The following is a 17809-nucleotide window of genomic DNA, read 5'->3' as shown; positions in this document are numbered from 1 at the left end:
TATATAAAGTATCTGAGATTTCCTTGAACAAACCTTGAAAGATATATTTATCATTATACTATAATCCTCCTCCAAGTGGACACACACACACACACACACACACACACACACGTATGTGCATAAACACACACACAAACCAAAATTCTTGCCATTACCAGAATTCAATCTATTGCTTTGACACATGCTGTTTTCTCTGTATGGCATGCCCTTTCACTGACATTTCTGTCTGACAAAAGCCCTGTTCATCTTTCAAATTCAAATATCACCTTCTAACGGAGGCCTCCCCTAATTCCCCAATTATAGGCACGCTCTCCTTGGGAAGCCCATAACATCTTGTTCATAGCTCTTACATGATATTTATAATATCGTTTACATGCCCTCACCTTGTAGAAAGAAATTATGTTTTATTACACTTTGTGGCCTCAGTTCCTAGTGCAAAGACTGTCATAGAGCAGGCAGTCAATAATATGCTAGATAAACAGTTCATTTGGAAACAAATGTCATTAACATAAATGAATGTATTCTTCACACTGTACTCTGAGAATTCAAAGAGTAAAACTCTATGTTGGGAGTACATCTATGGCTCACTGAAGCATCCCTGGAACCCCTCTCTTCAGAAGGACATGAGCATGAAGAGACAGATAACTGAGCAGTGGAAGGGCACATGTGTCATCCTGCCTCCCTTTGTCTTTCTCCTCGCAATCTCATTTTTACTCATACATTGAGTTATTCCATATACTGACATTCTAGGAGGAGGTTTGTTCCTGACTCCAGTATCCTCACACTTTTTTCTCCTGCTGTAGAGAAAAGCACTCCTCCATGTTGTCACATTAATGGTACTATGTGGCTGACCTTCCCGCAGGAGATGCCCCAGTTGCCCAGACAAGTGGCACCACCTGCCTGGGTGCAGTGGAACGTGCTCCTTCCACATTGCAAGACAGCAGCAACACAGCCAGGAGAGGAGCCCCAGCTGCGACGTCAGTTTTCACTCATTAACACAGGGTCAAAGTGACTCTGCTATTTAAAATGGCTCCATTTTAATTAAATGGAAGCCAGCTTCTGTGTCTCACTCTATCCCGGGAATATTTAATCTGTTACTTGAGGCAAAGGCAGGGAAAACAATAATAATTTGATTAGCTTTTTTGCTTGGGTTTTAATTTCCAGAAGAAATTTCATTTAGATTCAATACTATTAAATGAGTCACTTATAACTACACATTCAACTAATTCATTCAGCAAATATGGCATTTATTGGGCAGTGACATGGTCAGGGTTGTTCTAGGGGCTGGGATAGGCTGATAAAACAAAATAAGCTTGTTCCTTGCTCTTGGAGCTTACACTCTTGGAAGAAGGGAGGAAAAGGGGAAAATAAATGAAAATTAACATGCAATATAACATGTAAGGTAAGAGATAAGTGCTATGAGAAAAACGGAGCAGAGCAAAAGACTAGAGCAGGCCAGAGAAGGCAGATGGGACACATTATTTTACATGGTGTGAGCAGACATCTTCACTACAGTGAGAAGGCTCCTGTGTCTAGATCTGAGTAAAACAGGAAATAAGCCACGAAAAATACCTATAGGAAGAGCATTCCAGACAAAGAACAGGAAGGTGCAGAGGCAGTGGAGTCTGGAGCGTCCAAAGTCCAGCAAGAGGGGCCGATGCGGCTTCAACTAAGTGAGGGAAACAAGTTGGAGAGGTGGGCAGGAGCCAGAACTGTCAAACCTTACAATACAGAATTGACACTTCCATGCAGGTCTAAGTTACTAGGACCCTTGTGACAAGAATTTAATTAGGACCACGTTCAATGTCCCTTACTCCTCTTGAAGGAACAAAAATGAAGTAGCCAATCTAGAATTAGTAAATCCAAGAAAGTTATTCCTGGTGCCAATTGTTCTGTTACTTGTTATGACATTTTTTTTTAAAAAAGAAATTGCCTTTTTAAACATCGTATTTATTTACACTCAAGGGATTCTGCATAAACTGAAATTCAATTGGTCCGAGAGCTTTTACAATGTTGGGGGAAATAATTTCACAACCTGAAAGCAGTGGGAGAGATTTTGTCAAAGCCCTTGTGAAATCTTTTTAAATTCCTAGGAATACAGTTATGTTTTTTTAGACTTTTTGATTAAACCTTAAAGGCAATCTGTTGTTGTTTTATATATGAGAACACTGATATCTGCAAAAACCATCCAGGTCATGATGGCTGATTGAGTCATATTTCAGCAGCAGCTCAGAATGTAGGGAGGGTTTTGGACAAGATACACTCAGACTTACAGTCCGTTCACTATCTTTCTGCCACTCTGAGCCTCAGTTTCCTCAAACTGATTATTATTAGAATCAAATGGAGACAACTAGCCTAGTGCCTGGCCTATCACATGCACTTAAAACTAGTGTTTTTGCTTCCTTAATGCCAGTTGTAATTCGTATAGCTGGTGGACAAGAACATTGCTGTGCTTCCCTGAAAAATAATCTCCAAGGTCACAGTATATTCTGTTTTCTCCATTGACTTTTGCTTTTGTCTTACTATGTTTCTTAGAGGCTAGGTGAGTCAAAGAAGAGTCTTTCCTCCTTCCCAAACATGAAAGCGTTCAAACTGGGAAGGATCCCTGAGGTAACTAGGAACTGTATCACATCATACATACACACAATAAGCAAATAGATCACAAACTTATTAGGCGGGACCTTAAATATTTGTTCTGAGTCTCCCTATTTCATCTCACAGGCCTATGCTTTTATTAAGATGACATTTCTACACTTGTAAATTCACTCCCATGGATGAGTCAAACATTTAGCTTCAGGATGTGGTATATGAACACTGACTAGCTCCAGGATCCACGGTGGCAATTTGTAACTTGAAGAAAGAAAATAAGCAGTAGAATCTAGCATGCAATTTGTTTTCAACTTCTTGTGTGACAATACTTCCTGTAGTGTTTGAAGTTTCTAGTTTCTAAGCTCCCAGGCAAGCATCATTCACCAAATACACACACACGCAAACTTGCTGATGTAAGAGAGTATTTTGTAAGAGAACAACAGAATCCACAGTCTATTAGGATCAGAGGCAAACCCAGGGTTTACTCGCGGGCAGTTTTGTCCATTTGTCTCCAATTCATTGTCATCACTGTATAAAAATGATCTATTTTACAGAGGCTGCAGAACGGCCTCCTTATCCTGTGATGAACTGTCCCAGACAACTAAGCCTGAGACCATAGCCTAGGTTCTTTGTTAATGTAACCTATTGTTACTAGGTTTATTCTTTCCACAAACATGTTAGATATCATATTCCATTTGTTAAAATTCAAAAGCACACATACACAATTATGTAGTAAAATTTCATGTATGTACTAGAAATTCCTTAACAATCTCAATGTGTAAAACCCATCTGTCCTCGCCCATGGCCTTCAGTGTTTTCTTTCTGAGCAGGCATGGTTGCAGGAGAACTTATTTGAAAGTTAGATTTCCTGAACTTAAAAAAACTGTGCAGAATCTTGGAGGTATTGAGGGATATATTTTTCTCCTTTTCCTAACTAAATTCTAAGAAGATAGAAATCTGTCTAGAGCTATATTGAGGAAAACAGACCAGAGAAGAGAAATGGAAATCAACTGTAACACCATTAGAAAAAGGTAAAGTAATCCTTTTCACTGATGTTGTCACCTTTTTCTTTTGTATTTGTTCAGAATTCTTTCCTTCTTCCTTGAGACTTCCATTTGGTTTCCTAGTCCTCCCATCCTCCAAAACTCATGCCTAGTATATCTTATATATAGTTTTGCCATATTTGTCATCTTCTGCAAATTGAACAGAGAATGATTTTTAAATGTCACCACTTACAGATCCCAGTTTTCAACTTTGGCTGTTGTGAAATATGGTAACCACTTCATCAACGTTATTTTCACTAGAATTAGTGATCATTACCATTAATAACACTGTAATATGAAAAAAAATTGTCATCTGCCAGAAAAAAATATAATTTGCTGAAAAATTCCCCACATTCACTATGAAATATGTTTTGTGAAACCTCTTTCATGAAAAGGAGATAATAAATATCTTAAAATGCAAATTACCCTATCCAATGTGGAAAATTATACCACTGGCAAAAGCATTTGGCCATACTTTGACGGAAAGTTTTGCAAGTTTTTTTTAGAATGCCAGGTTCACTAGATGAAGAATGAGACTTAAATCAGATTCAAAAAAACTTTCCTGAAAACTTTACTTTCAATGAACACATTTGAGCGTTAAAAATTCACTTTATTTTTTGAATCTCCCTTCTTACCCTGCCTTATATTATCTCTTGATTAATTTTCATAGAGTAATATTTAGATAAAGCAAGAAAGTAAATCAAGGATTAAAAACAAACTCATCATTGTGTGGTATGTATAAGGAAATGTCTTAAATATCATTACTGATGGACTCCTTTCTTTCCAGGTCACTTATTTTTTTCACGGGTTTCTATTCTATGAACAGTATTTTCTGTGATATAAAATAATCACAGCATACCCATATATAACAGGTAACCCCCAAACCATGAAGCAGCAAATCTATGCTTTTTCATTAATAGAGAAATATAAATAAAACAACCCAAAATAGTGGATTCCAAAATGTACATTCTGGGTTAGTAGTAATAATATCACTAAGAATTTGTAAAAAATGTAAATTATCAAGGCTCTGTCTCATAGATACTGAATCAGAAATTTTAAAGTGCAGCCCAACAAGCTGTGTTTTAACAAGCTTTCTAGGCAAATCTCATGTACCCTAAAGTTTGAGGACCACTGACATAAAGGGTTTTTTTCCTAATTAGGATACATGTTTTATATTTACCTGTGTTCATACCTGAAAATCTTTAAACATCGTCATGACCAATAACAGTCATAGACTTGTCACACAAGTAACACAGAGATAACCATGGGGTTTGTACATCAATATTACAGGAATTGCATTGACCCTGGGTGTGCAAGTCACAAAGAAAAAAAAATGAAGATTTTATAATAAAAAGTAAAAACAAGCCGGGCTCGGTGGCTCAGCCTGTAATCCCGCGCCTTTGGGAGGCTGAGGTGAGTGGATTGCCTGAGCCCGTGGGTTCGAGACCCGCCTGGGCAACTTGGTGAGACCTCATCTCTACAATAAATCAAAAATTAGCCAGGTGTGGTAGCACGCGCCTGTAGTTCCAGCTACTTGGAAGGCTGAGGCAGAAGGATCGCAGGCGCCCACCAGGCGAGGCTGTGGTGACCGGGAGCGGCCACTGCACTCCAGTCTGGGTGACAGAGTGAGACTCCAACTCAAAAAAATAAAATAAAAAATAAAAAGTAAAAATACAAAGACATGTGCAACTATGCAATTCAAAATGTCATTTTAATACTACTGCATATTCATAACTATTCCAATATGAAATAAAAATTCATTTAAATAAACTAAAAGTGTATCACCTAAAGATGCATGGTGGGCAGCTACTCCCAGAAATATATTAGATTGCATGGCTAAATGGACTTTGAAGATGTAATTAAGGTTACTAATCAGCAGACTTTAAAATAGAAATATTATACTGGTGAACATAATCTAATGACACAACCCCTTAAAAACCAGAGATCTTTCTCTGGTTGACAACAGATGGGGAAGTTAGAGATTCTAAGCACAATAAGAATGTGATCTTCTATTTTTGGCTTAGAAATTAAGGAAGCTAAGGACCACATGTGGAGGAAACAGGGACTTCAGTCTCGCACTGCAAGAAACTGGATTCTGAAAACAACCAGTGAGCTTGGAAGCAGAGTCTTCCCAGAGCCTCCCATTAGGAAGTGCCCAGTGAGGCTTACATCCTTTATAAAGTGTTGAGCTGACAGTATTTAGCTAAGCCGTGTAGTATCTAAATTCTGATTCATGGACTGTGAGGTAGTGAATGGTTATTGCTTTAAGTTACCAAATTTGTGGTAACTTTTCAAGGCAACAAAATCAAATGAATACTGGGTGTTAACTTAAAATGCTGTTACACTTTGAAATAAACCCATTTCTTTGGACAGTAAAAGAATCACTTGACAATTTACCATTCAGAACAGGAAGTATTCACTAGTAATCTTTTGTAACATTCAGACTATCTACACTATCCTTTTGGTTTTTCTAAAAGCAAGCAAGCACTCCTTCAGTATGTTTGTCTTGAGGGCACAATCACTTTTCTTGCAAGTTAGACAGTAGCATCTGTTATTCACATCTCAACCTCTGGAAACTAGAAAGAGGCATCTGTCTTTTTCTTTGTTCTCCTGCTTCAGAAGAATTTTTCTATGTAAAGGAAGCTTAGTTCACACAGTTCAGAGAAAAGCCACAAGATAGCTCCATTGCCATGTCTTGGCAGACTTCAATATGTGACTTATTGTCAGACTTTAGCACTTATGGGAAATGGAGTTTTTCAAATGTGAGTTCATCTCAGCAATTTTTTATTTTACAAGCAAAGATTATACATTTAATTTTTTTTTTATGTAAGGGAAGAATGAAAGGAGTTTCTCATAAGTTTATAAACACTATCCACATAGAGTCTCCAGTCCCTTGAAGAAACCATGCAAGCAAAAAGACTTGGAGCAAAGGTGACAAGGTGGTATATTAGTTTGCTAGGGGTGCTATAACAAAGTACCATAGACTTGGTGGCCTAAACAATAGAGATTTATTTCTCACAGTTCTAGAGGCTAGAAGTCCAAGATCAAAGTGTCAACAGAGTTGTTTTCTTTTGAAGGCCCTTCTTCTTGACCTGTAGTTGACATACTTCTTCTGGTATCTTGACATGGTCTTCCTTCTGTGCATATGTGTCCTAATCTCCTCTTCTTATAAAGACACTAGTCATATTGGATTAGGGTCCACCCTTAATAACCTCATTTAAATTGAATTATTTCTTTAAATCCCCTATCTGTAAATACAATCACATTCTCACAAGTCCTGTTCAACATATGAATTTGGGGGGAACACATTCCGGCCCTCCCAGACAAAGCATCAGAAACTTTCTCACTACTGCCAAGGAGCCCTAGAAAATGTTTATCTTCCATGTATAGCCAGAGAGGATAATAGGTATATTTGCAAAAATCAGGTGGTAGGAAATCTCCTGATACAAAACCCAATAGCTTTTCTATTGTATTGTACCATTAGCCCTGATTTACAAGACTAACTTCTCAAGAAATTATATGTATTGTGTTTTTATCAGAGTTAGTAGGACATTTTCATTAAATTAGAAAATTATTAGCATTTATCCAGTTAAATGGTTATCTCTTTTGCATTCTCTCCATGATTCCTAAAGTATCCATAAAATAGAGATGATAATTTTTTATTAACTTCATATATTTCTATCACTGAACACAAATACTACTTAAAATAATCCCTGACACTTGTCGAGACAAAATTTGATAAATGTTGTACTGATTAGTACACACACATTATCTCAAGAAACTCACAATAGCTCCATGAACTAAATACTGTGTTTTTTTTAATGTTACAGGAAGAGGAACTGAGTTTAGAGAGATTTTAATATCTTGTCAAATGCCATACAATTAGTATGTAGTAGAGTCAGTGAAACACAAGGTCTATCCCAACTCCCTCTCTGATGGTGATTATTTTCAGAATATAGTAGGGAAAACCTCTGTCATAGAATGAAGAGAAGTGACATCAATATTTATGATTGCTATGTACAACAAAAAAAATGTTGTCAAGAGGTAATTCACTACAATCTTTGTATTGTTATATAACATAAACTCTGGACATCGACTTATTGTTACAAAGTTTGGGTACTTCTGTGTGTGAAATATTTAACTTTTTTTTAACATGGAAAATTTCTTCATATTTCATACCAGATTATAAGATTCCTTATTTAAAAATCCCACACTCACATATTAAGATAAAAATTAATAATAGAATATAATCTTCAGACAAATGACCAACTATTCTGGAATCCGGTATGAAAACATGAGTACCAAGCACTGCCTTGAAGAAGACAAACAGATCTGTCTCTTATCCTGATAATCAACCTAGACCAATTCTTTCTCACAAAGAAAAATTAAATTGCAGCACACTAGTAAACTACTTGCTAGAAAAGAAATCAATGTTTAAATAACACAACAGACTCCCGTTGACCTGTTTCAAGTAAACTATTACCACTTCCTAGTAACATTTGGGTTTTTTTTTTTTTTTTTAGTAACGTTTTTATTTATCTAGCAGACTGTAAAGAACAGCTGTTCTCTTCTCTTGTCAAGCTCTGATTTGAAACAACCCCTTCTGCAAAGTCAGAGCCAAGACTGGGACTGCAGCCTCGTTAAGAGCTAGGACTTTTTTTATTTTTATTTTTTTAAGATTCCACATATAAGTGAGATCATGTTTTTTTACTTTTTTTTCTGTGTCTAGTTTATGCCACTTAGCATAATGTGAAAACATTTTATGTGAAAACAGGTTTATTCATTTATGGCAAAGGGCAGCATCTTCTTGTAAAAGGCTGAATAGTGTTGCCTTGTGTGTGTGTGTGTGTGTGTGTGTGTGTGTGTGTGTGTGTGTGTGTGTGTGTGATTAATTTGTCTGTTGACAGACACTTTGGTTGTTTCCATATCTCTTGGGGAGGGGGGAAGCAAATATACAGAGATACAGAACAAAGCACTAGTTACCAAGGGTGAGGAGTAGAAGGAAGAAAGGGGAAGAGGAATGTCACAGAATATAAAGTAGCAGATATATAAAATGAACAAGTCTAGAGATCTAATGTCAAACATGAAAACTATAGTTGGTAAAATTGTACCATGTGTGGGGTTTCTGCTAAGTGAATAGATTTTAGCTGCTTCTCTTACAAAGTATGTATAACTATGTGAAATGTTGGGTATGTTGATTTGCTCCACCATAGTAACCATTTTACTATCTATATTTATCCCATAACATCATGTTGTATATATTAAATATACAAAATAAAATTTATTTCTTTAAAAAAGAGCTGGAAGCGTGTCAGCATGTAACCTCATCCCAAATTGTGAAGGAACCCTACAACCTCTGCTGGTTAAACCCTGGGGCCACAGCATAAATACCCTTCAAAGAGGTAAAAAGTTTTGACATGTGCTGCAAAAATTTTTCCATTAGCAGATCTGCACTAAAACAAATGTTAAAAGAATTTCTTTGGGCACAGGAAAATTATGCCAGATGGAGACTTGAATCTAAACAAAGGAATGAAGAGCACCAACAATGGTAGATATATGAGTAAATATAAAAGAGGTTTGGCTTCATTTTTAAGTTTTTAAAGGATAATTGGTTCTCTGCTCTAACCTGTTCCACAGACATCCACATGTTCTGGTACACTGCCAGCCACATGCCTGAGACATAATGGTAAAAGTCCAAATAAGATGATTTGTCAATACTGGGCACTTAGACACCAACAAACTCCAACAAAGGGAATATTGTCATCATCCATGACTCCTTCAATGTATCAACTACATGGTCTACATGTTCCCAAATGATTTCACACATGGACACCTCGTGACACAATCCAGGCTGAGAGCAAAACCTTGTGAACAATGTGAAGGCCACTTCTATGTTTTAGAAGCAAGATGCTGTTCGCAACAAATGAGATGATGCTGGTACTGAATACGTTGTGGATCCCATTGGTCCTGGGGCCCACTTAAACGGCAGAGTCAAAATAGTCATTATCTCTTCTCCTTCTACTGATGCTCCCATGTTTATGATTCTCCCAACCTCAACACGGTTTTCATCCCAGTCTCCCAGAACCATGAGAAGTATGAAAACTCCTTCGAGATTGTCAACTCAGCAAGGCCTTATACACGACCAACTGCTTTGCCTTCTGACAGAAGTCATCTAGGATAACATGGCATCATGGAGTGAGCAAAGTCAACATCATCGCTGTCACCAAAAGACTGTGGATAACCCATCTGAGACACTGGCATGATTGGGAGGATCTCTCAGAACATCATTAATACATCTACTGGGCCTGTCAAGGTTGTGGGCAGGGTCATTCTGGAGCTGAAAGGGAAGTTCTCTGGCATGGCTTTCTATGTCCCCATCCTCAATGTGTTAGTATGGGTCTCGCCTACCATCTGTGAGAAACCAACAATTATAATGACATCAGGAAGGCACAGAAGCAGGTATCAGAAAGCCCATAAAGGGCATCCTATGCTACACTGAAAACCAGATTGTCTCCTGTGACTTTAGCAATGACACCTACTATTGCACCTTTGATGTGGAGGCTGGCATTGCTCTCAATGACCACTTTGTCCACCTCATTTTCTGATATGATGATGAAAGAAGGTAGTTCGTCTTATGGTCCACATGGTCATGAAGGAGTAGGAGTCCCTGGATCATCAGACCTAGCAACAGCAAGAAAGAAAGGGGAGTTTTCAGCTGCTGAGGAGTCCTTGCTCCAACTCAATCTTCTAACACACTAAAGTCTTCTACCCTCAACACAGTTTCTATCTCAAACTCCCTGAATAAAAGGAACAGCTTCCACTCTCTACCTTGTCATGTGTAATATAATAAAGTTATAATACACTGTGTTTTCCCCCAAAAGATAATTGTTTAAATAAAAAACAAAAACTGAATGCTGAAGTTTATAACACATGTAAGTTGCAAATGTATAAAAAGAGTAGCGTATATAATAGGATGAAAAAATGGCAGTACACTGCCATAAGACAGATAAATAAAATTATTTGAAGGTAGGCTGTAATAACTTGAATATGCATTTATAAACCCTATACACAGAATAATCACTAAAATAATAAAGTGTAAACCAAGTTGAACAGAGATAAAATGATATTCAAAAACTGTCAGCCGAAAATATATCAGGAAAAGAAGATCAAACAAACAGACAAACAAAACCCGAAAAAATTGGAAAGAGCAAGATCATAGGTTGTTTTTTAAAATTTTAGATTCAGGGGATAGAAGTGTATGTTTATTACATGAACATATTGCATACTGGTGGGGGTTGGACCTCAGGTATCCCACTCCCCAGATAATTAATGTTGTACCCAATAAGTAACTTCTGAACCCTAACTTTCCTTTCTGCCTCCCCACTGTTTTTGTCTCTAGTGTCTGTAATTTCCTACTTTGGGGCCATTTGGCTCCTAGAGGTAAGTGAGAACATGTGGTGTTTGGTTTTCTGATTCAGAGCCTGTTTCTTTAGGATGATAATCTTCAACTCTATTCCTGTTACTGCAAAGGACATAATTCAATCTTTTTAATGGCTGTGTAGTACTCCATGATGTATATGTACCACTTTTCTATCCAATCGTTGATGAACACTTAGGTTGGTTTTATGATTTTGCTATTGTGACTAGTACTGCAATGAGCATACAAATACAGATTTTTTTTAATATAATGATTTCTTCTCCTTTGGGTAGTGGGATTGCTAAATTGAATGGTAGTTAATTTTTAAGTATGAGAAATTGTTATACAATTCTCTATAGTGGTAAAACTAGTTTACAATATACCAACAGTGTATGAATGTTTTCTTTTCTCCACATCTGTGCCAACATCTGTTGTTCTTTGGCTTTTTTCTTTTTGGAGTCAGGGTCTCACTCTGTTGCCCACGATGGAGTGCAGAGGCACAATCGTAGCTCACTGCAGCCTCAACCTGCTGGACTCAGACAATCCTTTCACCTCAGCTTCCCAAGTAGCTGGGACCACAGGTGCACACCACCATGTCTAGCTAATTTATTATTTTTTTGTAGAGACATTTTGTACTGTACATTTACAGTAATCAGAAAAATGTACAATTGGTACTGTTCAGTCACAGTCATCAGAAAATGTACATTTTGTAGTATACATTTTCAGTAATAGTTCTGGAGTAAAAAGACATATAGGTCAATAGAATAGAATAGAACACTCTGATACAGACTCATTCAAACATGGTTGGTTGATTTTTAATAGAGATGACAAGGTAATTAAACAGGGGAAAGAAAGTCTTTTCAACAAATCACTCTGGAACATTTATGGAACTGTTATGAAAAAAGCTGAATAACTTTATGGAAACAGTTGAAACTCAACCTTCACTTGACCCTACACACAAATAAAACCCAACATGGATCATCAGGCTAACTGAGAAATTTCTAGGAAGAAGCAAAGCAGAAAATCTTTGCAAACTTGAAGAGGGTAAAGATTTCTGGAATGAACATAAAAACATGAACTATGAACATATTATGTCTTATTAAAACTAAAAACTTCTACACATCAATAAGAGCTGTTAAGAAATGAAAGGAAAAGCCACAGATTAGGCAATACATATATCTGACAAAGGACATATATGTGGAATACATAAAGACCTCTCAAACTTAAAAATGAGAACACACAATTTAAAATGTCCAAAAGGTGTAAACAACCACTTTACAAAAGGTGATATATTAATGACCATAGGCACATGATAAGATATTCAGTTATTGTCAGACTATGCAGACCCACAAGAATGACTAAATTAAAAAGACATACCAAGGATGAAAAGGCTATAGGCCAACTAGAATGTAAAATAGTAGAACTACTTTGGAATACAGTTTCTTAAAAATTTAAATATATATCTACCATGTGATCCAGAGATTTCACTTCAGGTAGTTATCTTACAGAAATGAAAACATATGTCTACATAGACTTCTATCTGAATGGTCACAGGCAACCTTTTCTCCTTATAGTTTCCAAAAACTGAAAAAAAGCAAAATTTCTAACAAGTTAATGCCATAAAATATAACTTTGCAACAAAAAAGAGAAACTATTGATTCAGCAACAACATAGAAGAATCTCAGACATATTATGCTGAGCAAAGGAAAAACACAAGAAATTGCATTAAAAATATTCCTTGTACATGAAATTCTAGAAAAGGTAAAACTATTATACTGTGAAAAACGAGAAATTTGTTGCCTGGGGCCAGGGATGAGGGTATCGACTGAAAGTGACATGGACATTTTGGGGAAGTGATGAAAGTTTTCTATATCTTGATTTGCTGGTATCTATCATTTATATGTTTGCCATTATACTGCACATTTAAAATGGGTACATTTTGTATTATATGTAAATTATGTGTCAACAAGATTTGAAGGGAAAAAAAGAATAAAACTGCGAGCCTTTCGCTAACTGCTCTGGTAATCTAATCCCTTCTTCTCAGGTCTAAACAGTTCCCAGAAAATGTCTACACTTTTCTCCATACATCCCTAGCATTTGCTCTTTGAAGCCACTCCCTGCTTCTAACCTGAGATATTCTCTTTAGAAGCCACTCGCTGCTTCTGACCTGGGATCTTCTCATTACCACCCCCGTAGACCATAGATCCTTCTGGGAAGTAGAATATTGACTTCTCAACTTTGCCTTCACTCACTAACAACTAACTAAAACATGAATTATTATTTCCTAGTTTTATTTAGATTGTGTATGTCTTTTACTCTGAACAGATGAATGGAAGAGTATTTGGATTTCTTTATGATTCAACCAGATATTTTTGTCATCCAGGATTTAATGCTTGCTGTGTAATTGATTCTGGTCATCTGATGTGTGGTGGGCAAGCTACAACCTCAGGGTTTCTTTCCAGAAAATGCCATATCTCTTTCCATATCTATGTATTTAGTCTGCATTTTTACAGTTGATGCAAAATTTCTAACAAGTTAATGCCATAAAATAAAACTTTGCAACAAAAAAGAGAAACTATTAATTCAGCAACATAGAAAAATCTCAAACATATTGTGCTGAGCAAAGGAAAAACACAAGAAATTGCATTAAAAATATTCCTTGTACCTGAAATTCTAGAAAAGGTAAAACTACTATACTATGAAAAATGAGAAATTTGTTGCCCGGGGCCAGGGATGAGGGTGGAAATAATAATTGATGAAAAAAGTGGATGGATAAGTGACTGAATGAAGATCCCATGGTTCTTACAATAGGTTAACACGTACCATACACACGTCCTTTTTTGAACTAAAGCTGCTCACCTTTACTTAGCCTGATTATAATATTTTATAGAGAGACAGAAATCATATACATTTATGGATATTCTTCACACTTGAAAGTGATGCAGTTTATTAATTACAAATGTGTGAAATGATGGATGGTGACAGCAGTCCTTTCTTTATAGGGAATGCAAGGATAAATCCTTTTCTATGATTGGCAACCATGACAGGTGTCTGTATGGCCCATCACAGGACATGTTTATTTTACAGTCTATGTGGTATGTTAATCAGGTTTCGTTATGGAAGCAAATAACCTTAAAATCTCAATCTTATAGTTTTCAACATCAAACATGCATTTTTTTGCTTACAGGTCTGAAGGCTTTCTCAATTCTGCCCAGTGCTGCTTCGTGTATCTTCTTATTCTGGGGTCCAGGCTGATGGAGAACTCTTTCTGCTAAAATGTGGCTTATATTATGCTCATGTACATCCTACCCACAAATAAAGTCACATAGCCAATATTAACAATGGCACAGGAAGTATATTCTGCCAGTGGAAGTCACTAGTAGTCATACAGCAAAAGGATTAGTTGTAGACTTCTTGGGAACAATAATAAAATTCACCACACATTGTTAACTAAACTAAAAAAGTAGTCCCATTCTTCAAAGTCAAACTATGTTCTCTCTTGCCACTGTAGTGAAGTCATCCACAGCTTAAGAAACTAAGAATAGCAATAATTACTCCCTTGATTTATTTGTATAGGTTGCATGAATTTGTTAAGATCAACTGTAAAAATGAAGACTAAATACATAGATATGGAAAGAGATACGGCATTTTCTGGAAAGAAACCTTGGGGTTGTAGCTTGCCCACCACTAATCAAATGACCAGAATCAATTACACAGCAAGCATTAAATCCTAGATGACAAAAATATCTGGTTGAATCAGAAAGAAATTCAAATACTCTTTCATTCATCTGTTCAGAGTGAAAGATATACACAATTTAAATAAAACAAATTTCCTCCAGCCAGTCACGTGTGATTAGTTTGATAAGACACTGATTCATATGTTAAACTTAATATTTTCACCAAGTCTTCAAATATTATTACGCATTTGACTAGCCACAGAGATAACCCATTACGACCTCCTCTAAAAAAGTCTATTGAAAACAATCTTGGTTGTAGCCAATTCCTTTTTTGTTCATAAAAAGAGAGCTAAGGAGTCCTAACTTGCAAAAGAACTATTTTAAATTCCAGCCTTGGATACACATGAATAGCTTTACAAAAGTGGACTCTAGAGGTAGAACAGCATAAAATACTTCTAGTGCCTCAGTTAATAGTCTCAATAAGGCCTCTTTCCAATTTGCTTTATAGAGAGATTTTGAATCTTGAGGGGGAGGTCAAACAAGCTAATTTCTCTAGCAAGCCATGGGAAAAAATAAGCAAATATCTGCTCAGATCAGAACCTTCTTTTTGTACTAAGTAATTAGTAAAATAAGAACTTTATTGAGTTTACAAGCTAGTGTCACAGAAAACACAGCAGGGGATGTAGCCCTAAGAGCCTTACAAATAAAGTAGAACAGCAACACTTTCTTTGTTAGAAATTAAGAAAAGTCACTTTTCTTTTAGTGATAACCAGTTTCCTACTTATTCCTGCCACCTGCTATTCACACCTCTATAGAGTCTCCTCCTATATTTTATCAGGATTGGTAAGTATAGCTGATAGAATATAGTACAAGTAATAACAACATTTCCAAGATTAGTTATAAAACCTTGTGACTTCTACCTTGGGTCTTTCTTTCTCTTGCATCACTCACTCTAGGGAAAACTGGCTTCTGTGTTACAAGTTGCCTGATGGAGTGGTCAATATGACAAGGAAATGAGAGACCTCTGGCCAACATTCAGAAAAAAAATGAGGCCATCAATCCAATAGTGTGTGAGAAACTGAGGGCTACCAAAAAGCATGTGAATAAACTCAGAAGCAAATTATCCCCAGTTGAACCTTCAGATGAGACTGCAACTCTAACTAATAGCTTAAATGAAGCAACATGAGAGAACTTGAGCTAAGCTAACTAGCCAGCTAAGCTATTTCTCAATTTCTGAGACACAAAATCTGTGAAATAATAAGTGTTGACTATTTTAAGCTGTGAAGTTTTTAAATAATTTACTATATAGCAATAGATATGTAATATAGGCTCACTGTTGAAGTTGTATCTGCTGAATCTTATTCTTCAAAGGACAGAGGAAAAAATATGTTTTTTTTCTTTGCTTCTTATTTTCTTTAATCACATAAATATTAATATTTTATGATATATAACTTTTAATTTCTAACATATCAAGAATTTTAAATTATATATAAGGGTTAATAACAACATAAAATTTTCCTTTGTATAATAGGAAGTTAAAACTCTAAATCATTTTGCTAGCATTGAGTAATGTAATACAAAATGATAATATTAGACTATCACAACAATCACCAAAATTTTCTAATTTTAAAATAATGATGATAGAGAAAACCAACTGTAATATTTATATTTTTATCACATATGGTACTTTTCAACATTATTTTAATACTAATCACACTAACTTTTTAAAGCAAAAAGTTCTTATTAAATCATGTTACTCAACACAATAAATACATTTCATTGAAAGAGCCATATACAGAAGACAAAATTGTTTGAAACTAGGTTGAAAAATAAATGGCAAATGAATGTTTTTAGCTTTTATTAAGACATTTTAAAATTTCAGCAAGACCTTGGAAAAAATCCAACCTTGATGCTACTAAAATTTGAGAATTAAGCTTTATTTTATGCATACGATAAAAACGAATTTGAACATATTTTTCTCCAGTTACACTCATGTGAATTGATTAGCCAATTGGCAGATTTTATCAAATTGTCTGCTTAATAGTAATATAAAAGCTAACCTATAATGAGTATTTAAATAAATGCAAGTTTGCATCCTTGACACACCTGACCACAGGTTTTATTACTTTAGAGGAAACCAAAGCTTTTAAAATTTTAACTAATTTTCCCTTGATTCTGCTAGTAATTAGCAGAGAATTTACACCTAAACTGTATTTCTCTAAAAACCCTAGTTTAATCACTGAACCAGAACCAGTCAGTTAAACTATTTTCCAATTCCTGACACACAAAACCTATGAAATAATAAGTGTTAGTTGTTCTAAAGTGGGAAGTTTAATATTTCCAAAGCATGATTTAGTACCACTGACTGTCTTCTTCATTATTCATTATCATTCTTTCATCTAAACACTTGCAGCACTAAATATAGTCTATTTCAGATATACACTAGGTTTAAAATGTTTGTATCCTCCAAAATGCATATGTTAAAACCTAGTCTTCAATGTGATGACATTTAGAAGTGGAGATTTAAGCACTGATTAGGTCAAGGAGGTAGAGTCTTTAACACTCATATAAGAAAGACCCCCGGGGGCACTCTCACCTCTTCTGCCATGTGAGGACACAGTAGAATCAGATCCTCATCAGATAATGAGTCTACTGACACCTTGATATTAGACTCTCTGGCCTCCAGAAGTGAAATAAATTAATTGCTGTTGTTTGTAAGCCACCCAGTCTATGTATTCTGTCACTGTAACCCAAACAGACTAAGACAACTACTAAGGGTCGAATCTGTCCCTTAAAAGTTTAGGTGGCCAGGCTCTGTGACTCAGCCTGTAATCCTAGCACTTTGGGAGGCTGAGGTGAGTAGACTGCCTGAGCCCGCGGGTTCGAGACCAGCCCGGGCAACTTGGTGAGACCTCATCGCTAATCAAAAATTAGCTGGGCGTGGTAGCACATGCCTGTAGTTCTGACTACTTGGAAGACTGAAACAAAAGGATCGCTGGAGCCCAGCAGATTGATGCTGGGGTGGCTGTGAGTGTGCTGCTGCACTCCAGCCTGGGCAACAGAGTGAGACTCCAACTCAAAAA

At 36.2% G+C, this 17809-nt stretch overlaps 1 pseudogene across 1 annotated transcript in view; it reads left to right on the top strand.

Annotated features, from left to right (window-relative positions):
• Positions 1 to 841: 841 nt before the first annotated feature.
• Positions 842 to 17809, top strand: part of LOC103271097 — a 27228-nt pseudogene continuing 10260 nt past the window's right edge. Inside the window, exon 1 of the transcript XR_002482570.1 lies at positions 842 to 977. The product of XR_002482570.1 is annotated as a signal recognition particle subunit SRP72 pseudogene (transcript). The remainder of the gene's footprint in view (positions 978 to 17809) is intronic.

The sequence above is a fragment of the Carlito syrichta genome, unplaced genomic scaffold (genome assembly GCF_000164805.1).
Source record: "Carlito syrichta isolate Samal-C Ts95f unplaced genomic scaffold, Tarsius_syrichta-2.0.1 Scaffold311220, whole genome shotgun sequence".
NCBI lineage: Eukaryota > Metazoa > Chordata > Mammalia > Primates > Tarsiidae > Carlito > Carlito syrichta.
The sequence above is the reverse complement of the archived record's forward strand: the minus strand, read 5'-3'. Positions and strand labels throughout refer to the sequence as shown.